Raw genomic sequence first — 11,644 nt, forward strand, 5'->3', positions numbered from 1 at the left:
TGGTGGTTGGACCCTCAGAAGCTGCAAGAGGGTGTGTCCCTAAGTCTTTTGAGCCCCGACCTAGTGTTGTTCTCAGACGCTTCCATCACAGGATGGGGGAGCAACACTACGGGGGGGGGGGAAGGAAGTGTCAGGCTCCTGGAGAGGGAACGTAGCCTGGCATATAAATGTAAAAAGAACTGGCAGCAGTGTTTCTGTCCCTGCAGTTCTTCGAGAAGAGTTTGGAGAACAAGGTTGTTCAGATAAACTCGGACAATACCACAGCACTCGCTTATTTAAAAAACCAGGGAGGTACACACTCCAGAGCGTTGTACTCCCTAGCGAGAGAGATTCTGCTGTGGGCAAAAAGGAAAGAGGTAACGATCCTGACGAGATTCATTGCAGGTGTGCAAAACGTCAGGGCAGACCTCCTCAGTCGTCGGGACCAAGTCCTTCCGACGGAATGGACCTTGCACGAGGACGTTTGTCGAGACCTGTGGACGCTGTGGGGACGTCCACTGGTCGACTTATTTGCAACGTCAAGGAACAAGAGACTTCCTCTGTACTGCTCCCCGGTCCTGGATCCAGAGGCAAGATCGCAGTGGAACGCGTTGCTTTGGAATTGGGACGGGCCTGGACCTTTATGCCTTCCCACCATTCAAGATTCTGGGGGAAGTCATGAGGAAGTTTGTGGCCTCGGAAGGGACAAGGCTAACCCTGATCGCTCCGATGTGGCCAGCAAGGGGGAATGGTTCACAGAGGTCATGTCTTTCCTGGTAGACTTTCCAAGGACATTGCCCTGGAGGAAAGATCTACTCAAACAGCCTCACTTCGAAAGGTTTCACAAAAACCTCTCCGCTCTGAGTCTGACTGCGTTCAGACTATCGAAAAGTTGGCCAGAGCGAGAGGTTTTTCGAAGGCAGCTGCGAGAGCAATCACACATGCGAGACGTGCTTCCACAAGAGCTGTCTACCAGTCGAAGTGGGCTTCCTTCAGGGCATGGTGTAAAAAGGAGGGAGTTTCCTCTTCCTCGACCTCTGTGAACCAGATAGCTGATTTTCTGCTATTTCTCAGAAATGTGCAGAAATTAGCGGTCCCTACCATCAAGGGATACAAAAGTATGTTGTCAGCGGTTTTTAGGCACAGAGGCCTAGACCTGTCGGACAACAAGGATCTTCATGACCTTTTGAAGTCTTTCGAGACCTTGAAGATTCCTCAAACGAGACCTCCATCATGGAACCTTGACGTAGTCCTGAAATTCCTGATGTCGGACACTTTCGAACCGCTTCAGACAGCGTCTCTTCGGAATCTGACAAGGAAGGCTCTTTTCCTAACTTCTCTTGCGACGGCTAAGAGAGTTAGTGAAAAATTCAAGCGTTTAGCAAGTTAATGGGCTTCAAAGGGGACAATGCTGTCTGCTCGTTGAACCCATCTTTCTTGGCTAAGAATGAAAATCCTTCGAACCCTTGGCCGAGGACTTTTGAGATCAAAGGTAGTCAAGTCTGTGGGCCAGAACCAGAGAGAGTCCTTTGCCCGGTAAGGGCTCTCAAGTTCTACGTGCATAGAACTAAAGAGGTTAGAGGTCCCTCAGGTAACCTCTGGTGCTCTGTGAAGAGGCCAGAGTTACCTTTATCAAAGAATGCAGTGGCTTTCTTTTTAAGGACACCATTCGGGAGGCTCATTCATCTTTTCAGAAGACTGATTTGAGCCTCTTCCGAGTAAAAGCGCACGAAGTACGAGCCGTCGCTACCTCTCTTGCCTTCCAAAAGAACATGTCAATCAAGGACATCCTCGATTGTACCTTTGGAGGAGCAACTCCGTCTTCGCCTCACATTACCTAAGGGATGTGAGAACGATCTATGACGATTGCAATGCACTGGGGCCATACGTTTCTGCGGACACAGTATTGGGGTCCGGAAGTAGCTCTTTCCCTATTCCTTAGTTAGGTTAAGTTAGGTTGTTGTGTTTTTTAGGTTGGTGGTGAGTCTTATGTGAAGATCTCCCATCCGTTAGCTAGTGTTAAGGGGTTTGTGTATAGTTGGTCAGGTGGTGGTCAGTTGCTTCGTTGCCCTCATTTGTATGGCCTCGATGATCTTGTCACGCTGAGGTCTCGCACCCGTTGACAGACTCATCCAGAGCGCACCAGCACTACAGGTCTCCACCTGGCTGGCAACTCTGTAATTAAGCAAAAGCAGCCTTATGTGGACAGTAATCACATAGTCTACTTTGCAAAACGGTAAGGAACCAAGATGTATATCATCTACTTAATTTTAGTTTCCCAAAAAATCCTATTCTGCCTTTCCCACCATCCGAAGGTGTGATTCAGCTATATATATATCTGTCAGGTAAGTGGCATGAACAAAATGTTATTGTTATTATACAATTAAGTTTGTTCATACTTACCTGGCAGATATATATAATTAAAGTGCCCGCCCTCCTCCCCTCAGGAGACAGAGGCATTAATAAAAATATGAATAGAAAAATGGGAATGGTTCCTGATATCCGCCTCCCAGCGGCGGGAATGGGTACTACCACCTGGCCGCCCACTGCGTGTGCCGCGAGTTTTGAAAATTTCTGTCGGACGTCAGAAAATACAGCTATATATATATCTGCCAGGTAAGTATGAACAAACTTAATTGTATAATAACAATAACATGTTTTCTTTTCAGCTGTGCCGGACCCATGGGCAGCTGCAGAGGACGCTCTCCAACACCCCTGGGACAACCTCTTCGCTTACGCCCCTTTCCTCCCTTCTGTCTGATTCGGAAAGTGATCAGTCGAGCGCTGGTCACTCCCAATCTCAGAATGATCCTGGTGGCTCCCAAACGACCTCAAGCCGTTTGGTATCCGGACCTGCTGGCTCTTCTTGCGGACGCACCGAGAGAGCTACCCACCTGGCACAACCTTCTAGCCCAGCCACACGTAGAACGGTACCACCACGCAGTCCAGTCCCTTCAACTTCACGGCTGGCTGTTATCCACCATCTCTTGCGAACGAGAGGCTTTTCTCGTAGCGCAGCAACAGAGATGGCTGGACACGTCAGACAGTCCTCTGCAGCTGTGTACCAGGGGAAGTGGGCCGTCTTCTGTGGTTGTCGTCTAGACAGGGTCTGTCTCCTCTCAGAGCCACTCTTCAGCAGGTAGCGGATTTCCTCGTGTTTCTTCGCCGAGAAGCTCCTCTCAGTACCCACAGTTAAGGGATATAGAGCCGCCCTGGCTCTCGTCCTAAAACTAAGGGACTGGACATCTCGAATTCGTTCGAGATATCCTTGCTAATGAGGAGCTTCGAAAGGTCTTGCCCACCCAGGGAACTCAGGCCCCCTGCGTGGGATGTGACTCTCGTACTTAGGAGTTTGACTCGAAGACCTTCGAGCCACTCCGAGAGTCGTCAGACAGGGATCTGACCCTCAAGACCCTCTTCTTGCTGGCCCTGGCATCGGCGAAGAGAGTAGGGGAACTACATGGCCTTTCTTATGATGTTAAACATACCAGAGGCTGGGGATCTGTGACGCTCGATTTTCGTCCCGAACTTCGTAGCTAAGACTCAGAATCCGTCGATCCCTGACGACAGGTTCGAGTCTTTCACGATCCCTCCCTCCTGGACTTCACCGATAACGATGCGGATGAGATGCTGCTTTGTCCTGTGAGGGCGCTACGGCGCTATCTGAAGAGAACTCGACATCTCAGGCCTGAGTGTCGACGTCCTCTTCGTTAGCACTGGGGTCACCAAGAAAGAAGTCTCCAAGAACACGACCTTTCTTTCTGGCTGCGTGAGGTGATCAGGAGAGCGTACGAAGCTGATGGTAGCGACGACATCCGTAACGCTCCGTCGAGAGCCCACGAAGTCAGAGGTATCGGACCCTCCTTAGCGTTCCGTAAGAACTTCTCCGTGGCGCAGGTCCTGAAGGCAGGTGTCTGGGCCAACCAGACCACCTTCACGTCCTTCTACCTTCGGGATATTGCCCACAAGTCCTTGGATACTTTTTCCTTGGGACCTGTGGTGGCTGCTCAACACGTTGTGTAAGCTTACCCAGCACCCGAGCAGGCAAGAACAGCATCGATTCCTCGGTATGACTGGGAGAATGAATGCGTGAATGAGAGAGTGACTGGCTTCTCTTCACCATCTTTTTCTACCTCTACCTGTGGGCAGAGGGATACGGTCGTTACCTTGCTGGAAGGGAGTCAGATGCAGGTTGTAAAAAACTTTAAGGCCTTAAAATTCAACAGAGCTCCATCCTATCTCCCCCCCCCCGCTTTAACTAGAGATAGGAATGTAAATTATCCACCCACTTTCTCCAACAAGGGGGAGAAAGTGGATGCCAACATGAGACAAACCCATTACTTTACATTTGCTCATGTAAGGAAAAAGTTCTTACAATGCTGGTACGAAGAGATACGCTTGCCTCTCTCTTAGTACTCGGCCCAGAGGTCTGACCATTGATCCTGCGGTGCACACCCCGATCAATCGGACAGAGGCTTGGATCCCTCCCTCGCTCTTACGACCAGGGAGGCATTCCAGGGATGGACGAACACCAGTCTGTTCATCAAAAGACTCAGATTCCTCCCACCAAGAAGTGAGTCTTCCTATTGTTAAAGGACCGAGGGTTTGTATTACGTATCGGAACAAATGACAATTTGTCGAAAATTGCATTTTTCCTAACTATACAAACCTGAGGTCCTTTAACATAAAGTCCCTCCTCATGCCACCCCTCACTCTGCGTATTTTGCATGGGCCAAAAGCAAAAGTGATTTGTTTACCTCCGCGCGATCGATCGGACCAAGCAGTTAACTTACCGTTTCTCCCCTTGTTCGAAGCTTACGACCAGTTCCAGCTGCCGCTAGCTACTTCCTATTGTTAAAGGACCTCAGGTTTGTATAGTTAGGAAAAATGCAATTTTCGACAAATTGTCATATTTGCACTCTTTTTAACTATATTTTCGGAAGAGCGGAGGCACCGCAAGAGATTCCCCCATGGCACAACCTGCTGTCAACCACACGCAGAACGGTACTACGAGGCAGTACATTCCCTGTGTATTTACGGCTGGCAGTTATCCACTGTCTCTTGCGAGCAAGAGAATTTTCTCACTGAGTTGGAACAGAGATGGCTGGATACCTTAGACAGTCGTAGACGGGATCTCTCTCCACTCAGACCACTCTTCAGCAGGTAGCGGATTTCCTCATCTTTCTTCGCCGAGAGAAGCTCCTCTCTGTCTCTGCAGTCAAAGGATACAGAGCCGCCCTGGCCCTAGTCCTTAGCTGCGTGGAGTCGATATTTCCCCCTCCATGGAAATATCTCTTCTAATGAGGAGCTTCGAGAGGTCCTGCCCACCCAGGGTACTAAGGCCTCAAGGATGGGATTTGACTCTTGTCTTAAGGAGTTTGACTCGTAGACTCCACGAGCCTCTCCAGGAGTCGTCAGACAGGGATCTGACCCTCAAGACTGTCTTTCTGTTGGCCCTGGCATCGGTGAAGAGAGTAGGAGAACTTCACGGTCTTTCCTTCAATGTTAAACACTTGAGGGGATGGGGATCGGTTACGCTCGATTTCGTCCCAGATTTCATAGCAAAGACTCAGAACCCTTCGGTCCCTGACGCCAGGTTCAAGTCCTTCACGATCCCCTCCCTAGAGGACTTCACCAGTAATGATGCGGAAGAGATGATGCTTTGTCCTGTGAGGGTGCTACGGTGCTATCTGAAGAAAACTCAACACCTCAGGCCTGAGTGTCGACGCCACTTTGTTAGCACTGGGGTGACCAAGAAAGAAGTGCTCAAGAATGCTATTTCTTTCTGGCTTCGTGAGGTAATCAGGACAGCGTACGACTCAGACAGGAGTGCCGACACCAGTACCTTTCGTCCGAGAGCCCATGAAGTTAGAGGCATTGGTCCAACCCTTGCATTCCGCAAGAACTTGTCCATCGCACAGGTGCTGAAGGCAGGGGTGTGGTCCAATCAGACCACCTTCACCTCCTTCTACCTTTGGGATATTGCCCATAGGTCCTTGGACACTTTTTCCTTGGGACCCGTGGTGGCTGCTTAACAAGTTGTGTAGCTTACCCAGCCCCTTTGCAGGACAAGGTAGCATCTCATCCTTGTGAGACTGCATGAATGGAGAGTGAATGAGAGTGTGACTGGCTCCTTTTCCTCTTCTTTTCTTCCCTCTCCCTGTGGGCAGGGGTAGCGGTCGTCGCAATGCTGGAAAGGACGATGATGCAGGTAAGCTACATAACCGAGCTCCATTCTATCCCTTTCATTAGGGATAGAAGCATTGATCCGTCCCTTCCCTTGCAAGGGGGGAAGCGGACATCAGTAAGGAACAAACCCAGTACTTTATATATGGCTTCTTACTTACGACTTTAGTTCTTGCTTGCTGTTCATAAGAGGTACGCTTGCCTCCCTCTTATGAATTGGTCCAGAGGTCTGACCACTGATCTTGCAGTGCACACTCCGATCAGTTGGACAGAGGCTAGGTTCCCCCCATTTGCTTTTACAACCAAGGAGGGAACCCAGGTTGGGTGAACACCAGTCTGTTCACAAGACTAAGATTCCTCCCACCAATAAGGACTGATGGTTTCTATAACGTGTCGGAACAAATCACAATTTTTGAAAGTAAATTGTAATTTTCCTAACTATACAAACATGGGTTCCTTTACATATAGTCCCACCTCATGCCACCCCTCACTCTGTTCCTGGGCCTAAAGCTAAATGGTATGTTTACCTCCAGTTGGGCGGGACTCCCGACCATTGGACAAGCAGTTACTGCCAAACTACCTTGTTAGTAAATCTTCTGACCGGTCCCGCTGGCGCTGAATAGTACCGTATATACTCGCATATTATGCGACTTTTGAAACCTAATTTTGAAGCTAATTTTAAAGGGGTCGCATCATACACGCGGTATAAAATTAGCGTACCGTCTATGCTTTCCCAAATCGGCAGATCGCGATAGTTACTACCGGAGGAAAACAGTAGATCTTTTAAAAAGTTATGTTTTACTTGTACTTCACTATATCCAATAATATTGTATGCATTCTCATATTACGATTGTATTTTAAAATACAAAAGAGCGATCGTGCGCCATTTGCATTATTTTGGTTTATACAACATGTTTAGCTGTTCTAGACTAACATCTATAATTTCCAAATCAGTTAAGGCACAACACCGAAGGATTTTTTGTTTTACTTTTTTGTTTTTACTCAGTAAAAGAAACATTTGTTACTTGAACTATTATTTTCCTTTTAGGATACGCAGGTAAGTGAAAATTTATTAAAGTAAAAAAATTGCATAAAATTAATAACTAAAATCTCCAAAGTCCGCCTCTCCGTGTCCGTATCATCAAAATACTGCTCTGAATTCTTTGCCATCAAGGCAGTCATCATATTCGTCATCTTCCAGATCTTTGATCATTTCATCCTCATTTCCTGCATCTTCGTATAGGACATCGTCAATTCATATGGAAGGTATAGTCTTGTCACCGTGGCGAGCTCTCTGGCGTGGCTTTTAAAGATCTGCCCTTATGCTAATTTTACAAAACAACAACTCCCCGTGTGTGACCAACGCCATCTTGAATTGACGTTGGTGTGACAGACCTTTGAATGTCCTTGAGACAAACCCCGAGGCTATAATTATAAGACTTATAAGGGGTTTTTTTCCTTTTCCCTTTCCCAGGTACTTTAATCTCCTTCCTATTCGGCCTCTCTCTTATCTCTCTTCTCTCTCCTCCGTCTCTCTTCGATCTCTCCTCTCTCTCCGTCCTCGTCGTTCTCCTTCTCTCTCCTCTCTCTCTCTCTCCCCTAAATCTTACAGCTGTCCGAGCGAGAGCTTTTTTTATGGGACAACATAGGCCCGCCATTTCGCATTTTCCATACCTATTTATTTCGTATACGATTGCCCTTTCTCGGCTGTGAAGTTGATGTCTATCTATGGCTGTGATGACCAGGAATAACTTGTAAGTCGGTGTCAAAGTCACTCCACTCTTCAGTCAGGCCAAACTTTGCCATATCGCATTCAAGCAATATTCAGTCATTGTTTCCTATTTATTATTTTCTCAGAGAGAGAGAGAGAGAGAGAGAGAGAGAGAGAGAAAGAGAGAGAGAGAGAGTCTGTCTGTATACGATTGTTTATTTTCTCACTCGTCAAACTTACTGTTATGCTTTATTTCATATTTCCTTGCTCACCAATTTATTCTATACCTACGATATTAAGAAATCAAAATATGTGTAGAAGGGAGAAATGCCTCCAGACTGTACAGTCAGTATGGATTTAAACGCACGTAGAACTGGTTGAAATATTCGCAACAGCACCAAAATGAGATGCCCTGTTGATAGAATATCTGACTCCGTTTCTTGTCATTGCATAAAAAAACTTAGAATTCTGCGCAACGGAAAAGATAATATTTGATATCTGTAATGGGAGAAATGGTTTTATCTCTGTTGTTGTTATAAATTTGGCAGATATGCGATCAAACACGTGGGTGGACCAAAACAGCCCAGCCAGAGAGCTCCGCTCATTTTGTAAATACTATTGTTTGGCGTGCTAGGCTTACCCCGATTCATTTGGGTGTGCACTACTCAAATAGTCGCATTTTTCTTACTAATCCCAAGATTAACCAAAAATCCCAAGATTAACCAAAAATCCCAAGATAATAAAATAATTGACATATGCCAAGCTTTGGAGTCCTAAATATTTACTCTGTCTATCAGGAAGATACTGATAAATTGAATTGACGGTATCTTTCCTGAGAGAGAGAGAGAGAGAGAGAGAGAGGAAGGTTTTCCATGTAATCAGTAAAATACACGAATAAAAACAAAAACTACGTACTGTATGCAAAGCACACACATCATTGTTAGCTTCCCGTGTGTTACGTGTAAACGTTCATTCTAAGAAATTCACAGAGTAGTATAACTAACACCTGATTGGCTGGTTGGTAGCCATGGAGATCTGTTATCCAATGACTGCCCTCTGCTTCTGTTCTATTTATAGACATATGCCGTGGATGACACTAGGTTTGAACGTTACCATGTTCATGATTTTCTGACTGCTGACGGCAAAAATTACTCTATAATTTTCTTTATATAATTATTTCTTCGTGAAATTAATAATATAATATGATCATTTTAACTTTAATGTATAGTGGTATGAAAAATACCAATGTGTCGTAGCGATGCGTCATCAATATAGTGGTATGAAAATACCGCATGGTGTTGTAGCGATACGTAATCACAAAGTACAAATCCTTTTCCCGGACCATCCTCAAAATTTTACGACTCTTCAACTGCAACATCGATATAGTGAAATATATTATATAGTCATACTTATTGTTGAAATTCACAAGTTGAACTGCAAAACATTAGATTTTGATTGTTATGTACATATATTTTTTGTGTTTACGGATATTTGTTTTTTAAAATAATAGCTATTAGTGAACATATGATATTAATTGTCCCACTATTTATTATAGGTGATCTTAATTATCTCACATTCATGTAACAGATTATATTAATATTTATTTAAATAAACAGTAATTAATAAATAACAATAATGAAAAACATAAAGGGAAAAAAATTTTGTTCTGCAGTAGTGATGTTTGTTTGATTATGCATCTGACCTCACATTTCCGAAATTGAAAAATTCCAAAAACCGAAACATCGGAATGTGTGTGTACTAAACTTTTTTTAAACACGCACACAATGTCTACACATTTACTGATACCCCGTTGGTGAAAAAAAACTCAAATTACAGTATTTATTTCTGAGAGAGAGAGAGGGAGAGAGAGAGAGAGAGAATGATTTAGGACTCCAAGGCGTGTTATTTTTACAATTATTTTATTATCTTGGTATTCTTTTTTAATCTTGAGATCTTCTATTCAATTCTCGAGATTAGTAAGAAAATTACCGTAACTTCACTAGCAGCAGCACACATCTGAACGACTCGGCCATTACACGCTAAAACCACCAACCTTATGAACTGACCTCGGAAAAGGAACTCGCATGATACATGAGATACATGACAAAACCACTGTTTATTGGTGAAAATTTGGGGGTCGCATGATATGCGAGATCGCACGTTACTCGAGTATATACGGTAATTCCTTTTGTAAAGGACCTTAGGTTTGTATATTTAGGAAAAAATACAATTTACTTTCAAAAATTGCAATTTTTTGCATCTGTCAAGGCTTATGCACCAAGCCTCACTCCTGGTTCAAGTTAATTAGTTTTTGAAGGTTCTTTTGGCATACACATCTGCTTCCAGCCATGGTTGCGTCCAGTCACCTGCTTACTTTTAGCCGGATAGCTGATCTGAGTTATGTACAAAGTCCTCTAATCATACTCCTGCCTCTTGCCAAAAACCTTCCTTGACCTTGTTGCCAGCCATGGTAGTAGTATTGGCTACTCTCTTGACTGTGACTGCCTGTGGCCTTAAACCCATCCTCCCCATTACAGCCATGACCACTCTTAGACAGGGAAAAATTGAGTCTAGCTGCAGGTTCTGCTCTTATGACAGTTGTTAAGCTAGCAGATCACCTCTGAACACTTTTTCAAAATCAGTCAGGTACAGAATCGCTCTAACCTTCAGGTGGTTGCTTGGTGGCAGCCAGACTCAGAATTTATTTGAGAAGAGTTAGCAAATATCAACTTATTCCTCCTCTTTATCAGGGGAGATGTCATTTTTGCAATGTTACTGTAAGTGTTTGTAGAATCTGTCAAAGGCTTGGAAGGCTTCAAAGACTGCATTTATTAATCTGTCAAAGGCCTGGAAGCCTTCAAATACTGCATTATATGGGCAGAAGTTTCTTCAGAGACCAGTTGTCCCAGCAAAGATATGGCACTGGTCCATTGACAATCTTGCCTCTTGCAAGAAATTGGTCCAAAGTCAACAAACATGTACAGCATGATGATTTTTTAGGGTATTTAAATGGAAGCACAAAAGGATTTTCAGTGGTGGCAGGATTCTGCTGGTTACCACCTTGCCAGTGATTCTTTACCAAGACGGTCCATGTCACTGCGGATTCCTTGCACTTCTGTTACAATAAGCTCCCTTGTATTCTTTTAGGTCCCTTGACATTTATATTTGGCAGCTTCCTCCCACTTGAGTTGATATTTGGGCTTTGTTATAACTAATAAATTTGTGGTGGAGCAAAGTGCTTTTCAAAGGTAAAAGCTACTTTTTGCAGTACAAGCATTTAAAATGAATTATACTGTATTGCCCATCCTCCCACCTCCACTATTCTTTTTTCTTATTACAGACTACAAATCTGAGAAGCTAATTACTTGGACCTATGGAAACCGTAAATTTATGTGCTAACCTGCCTACAGCAGCCAGCCTTCTTGATTTCTACTTTTGTGTTTGGGATTTTTCATTAAGACACAAATAGGCTTTGTTAAATGTTTTTGAATTTCTAAAAATGTATTCTTTTTTGGAGAATTGCTTTATATGTTTATTAGAAGTGTCCTCTCAGCCTCATTCAGTTGACACATATATGATCTTTAGACAGAATTAAGGATGAGGGTGTCTGACTAAGGGAAATGTGGATGATTTCACTCATAACCAACCATTAAGTTTCAATTCTGCTCCAGCTGGGTGTTTACCCTAAATAAAGAAGAGGTGTGTATCTGTGTAAGACAGGAAATGATTTTATTTTGGTCTTTTAAGAATAGGCATGATATTAGAGAA

Source organism: Macrobrachium nipponense, chromosome 12 (assembly GCF_015104395.2).
Source record: "Macrobrachium nipponense isolate FS-2020 chromosome 12, ASM1510439v2, whole genome shotgun sequence".
NCBI lineage: Eukaryota > Metazoa > Arthropoda > Malacostraca > Decapoda > Palaemonidae > Macrobrachium > Macrobrachium nipponense.